Source organism: Solanum pennellii, chromosome 1, assembly GCF_001406875.1.
Source record: "Solanum pennellii chromosome 1, SPENNV200".
In the NCBI taxonomy this organism is placed as follows: Eukaryota; Viridiplantae; Streptophyta; class Magnoliopsida; order Solanales; family Solanaceae; genus Solanum; species Solanum pennellii.
This window is the reverse complement of record NC_028637.1, coordinates 5,517,877-5,521,953: the sequence shown is the minus strand read 5'-3', so window position 1 is coordinate 5,521,953 and position 4,077 is coordinate 5,517,877.

The following is a 4,077-nucleotide window of genomic DNA, read 5'->3' as shown; positions in this document are numbered from 1 at the left end:
GGGAGGGGGGTTGGCCGGTGGTTGGTGGGTGGGGGTCAGGGATCAGGTAAAATATTAAAATTGAAAATATTTTTTTGAAATTGTTGTTTTTCCCAAAAAAAATATAATTTGAAATTGGATGAGAGTTTTGGAAAATGTTTTCCTTATAATTTGGAAAAAATTTCCAAAACTTTTATCCCAACCAAACATGAAAAAATTGGAAAACATTTGTTTTTCTTCGTACCAAACACACTCATAGTGTATACATGTTTGTATTAAAATGTATCAAAATCTTAGTGATTTGCCCTAGGAGATATACAAAATTACGAAAGTACCCCTGCGCTTGTATATGTATACACCTTTAGTCCCTTTGTATACATAAGCTTACACAACACTCAGTATAATGTAAATACGATTGCTAGTAACACTAATAATGAGAGAATCAAAATCCTTTTTGAAATTTAAGATGTAGTGAGATGGGGATATTTTATTTTGTTTTAGTTTAATAAAAAATAATTGTTGGTACCCTCAACAGTATTTATTTTCTCCTAAAAATTTGGCCAAACATTTCACTTCTTCAAAATAAGCACTTTCTGAAAAGAAAAAGAAAAAAGATTTTTGACCTCCCAAAAAACAAACTACATGTTTGGATCATTTTACAACTTATGACGTAGCCATTAGTAAGGAGTCAGAGCTTGTTGTATAATTTGTATAACTAATACAAATTAATATAAAATTTAAATTTGTTGATTTAGGGGTTAAATTTTACTTTTGGTTTAATTTATATGCAAATGTTGAAATTATACGAATAAGAGATAAATGTATATGTATTGATGATATACAAAACAAATTATAACTTTCATATGTTGGTTATAGATACATAGATACAGATATACAAAAACTCTCGGATTAAAAAATAAAAGGATATACAAATCAAAGTATATAAAAGCATTCATAAATAGAGTATATACAAAAATATTCATAAAAATGTGGAACATATACGACTAGGAAATACGATGTATACTAAAATTAAGTTGAAATCTTGAGTTAGACTCAAGAAAAGGGATGGAGAAATATTAGATTTTGTTGCATGCAAATGTATATCTCTAGTAATCATCTTCGATGAAGATTGTGCATCTATGATTTGAATTTTGAATGTGTATAATGATGTTACTGAAAGAATTCAAGATTATGAGTGAAAATATGAAATGATGTGAAAAAAACTGAAGAAAAGAACACAAATGAAAAAAAAAAAAAGGATGAAAATTACAAAGAAATAACTGAGGAGTTACCTTGATAATATACATCATAAGGAGGGAGAATTTGAAATTTCCAAATTTCAAGTTTTGATTTTATTGAAAGATTTTAGGTGATAGATTAGTAAGTGTGACGAGAGAGTGTGTTTTAATTTGTCTACAAGGAGGAGAAGATTTACACGTTTGTAATACAAATCTTAAAATGTTGGACCCCATTTATGACCACTTTTCTTTACCTATAACCATTATTTATGATTAAATTAAGGGATAATTTTAGAGATATAACACTCACCTGCTATGGTTTACGATATGATGTCTACCTTTTTAATTTTTAATTTTTTAATAACTATTCTTTAAATTGATTTAAAATAAACATGAATTAATTTAGATATGATAATTTTACCCTTATATATGCAAGTTTAGATCTAATTTTCAACGATTTATCTCTATCGTTGAATCATATATTTTCTTCGCTCGTGAGAATGTTTAACTACAACAAAATCTGATCGTTCTTATCGCTCATGAGAAGTTCATTTTTATCTTCTTTTGTAGAAATTGTTTGCTGGAAAATGATGAGTTATGGTGGTGGTGGTGGTGATGGTGGTGGGGGATTATGTGAATTAATAAAGGTGAAATGGAGATGAAGATTTAATATTTGGTGAAAATGACGGGTCAGCTCGAATAGAGACTTTGATCTTTGTTTCATAAAAAGCCATGTATTTGTGCTGATTTATTTTTAAATTTTTTTTAAATAAGTCGTTTTTATTAAATATTTATTAATATGAAGAAATTAATATAAAAAGTGGGTAAAATTGTCAAATCAAAATTAATCTATATTTATTTTAAATAGATTTAAAGAATGGTTAAAAATAAATGAAAATAACAGAGGTAGACGTAATATCGTAAACCACATGAGAGATTAGTGTTATAGAGCGAAACCTGGAGGGAGGTCTCTGAAATTATCCCTTAAATTAAACATTAGTTACGACGCATAATTAACTACTATATATTAGCTTAGTTGTGTGATTTTTTTTAGGGAATTTTCGCATATAGTCACTCAAAAATAGTCTAGCTATGCTTCATAGCTACAGTTTTCTAGTTATGATTCGCAGTTACATGTTATATGTAGGAGAGTGACAAGCGAGATTGGGAGAGGGAGGAGAGATACGAGAGAGAGAGGGCAGAGAGTGGGAGAGAAGTGAATTATATATGTATAACATTTAGATAATTGTATATTATACATATCTATTTGTATATCTAGCGAGCGAAATTGGGAGAGGGAGGAGAGAGGCGAGCGAGACAAGGAAATTATTTGTATAATTCGTATCTCACTTGTATAATTTGCAAGTACGTTTTTACAATTCGAGTGTTTTTATATAATTGAGTAATATAAAGTCTGAAATTATAAAAATGTGATAAAACTTGAAATAACGAATTGATACAAACATAAACATATGAACTTTAAAAAATTATACAAAATATATTATACAAATTACATTATATAAATTATATTATACAAATGCAAAAACTACACGTTTATATAAACTTTAAGAAGTTATGCACCAAAAGATTAAATGTATATGGTGACAAAGCTGAAAAATCTAAGGAAATCATTGTCATATAGAAATACAAATCATCGTATACAAATATAAATCAACGAAGAATTGTTAGTTTTGAATTATACAAATGTGGTGAATTACATAAACGTGATTAATTATACAAATTTGAAGTCGATCAACCCATGTTATTAATCGTTAATGTTAGTTGTGAGTGGTAATTATGACAAACTATGGCTATGATGACTATAAAGCAGTATACCATACAAAATATATTTAGCCACTAATCCTCATTATATAGTTGCATCTCAATCATAATTTCATCATGAATTCTTATTATCGTTATGCTCATTAGACAGTGTTATAACCTCGAATTCAACCTTTTCATCAATATGACACCTAAAAACCAATTATTACCAATCAAATAAATAGGACTAACTCACTGTTATATACATTTTTTGCTACAATTTTCAATTACCTTCACACAAATATACTCGTTCAGACTTTCTTTACCTATAAGCTTGTCATCCTAATATATATTCATTCCCTTGGACATTAAAATGAAAACATCGGTCCTTATTTAGAACCTTCGAGATACACTTCTCAACTTTACACATTAATATCGTATCTACGATCCACCACTATAATTTTCCTTATAATACAATTTCTAACTCATTCGTCTTAAGTAACAAGCTAGTTGGTTTCTCAAATATGAATGTGACATTGAACCTTATTATACAAGAATGTGATATAAATGATGACTCCTTATGTAGTTAGTATTCACGCTTAACAATCAACATGTCCATTTTTTTATATACCACTAGTATCCCATCGTGAAAGTCCGTTACATCCACCACCAGAACACATCATATCTATCGAGAAGATCATATCCAAATAGATCACACATTTCTACCCATCAAATAGTTGTAAAATATTATCAAATTAGTTTCGTATCTAGTCCAACCTATATGTATTCTTTCATAGGTCAGGTCAATACAAAAAAAGCAACACACTTCATAACTCTAACCAAGTAAGTTGTAGAAATTCTAACCATAATTGGTGCATCATTTTTATAAGCAATTCATCCAAGTTATGATAACTTTACTAATTGTAGTTTCCAAAGTTACAACTCCATTATCTAGCCATCCATTTAATCATTCCACTTTCAATGGTTAAACCATTTCATGTATCGTATATAACACACAACACAACTGACACAAGTACTATTCACTTTACTAGGGTAAGTAACATTACACAACCCTTTTAAATTTTTAAAAATTCTAACT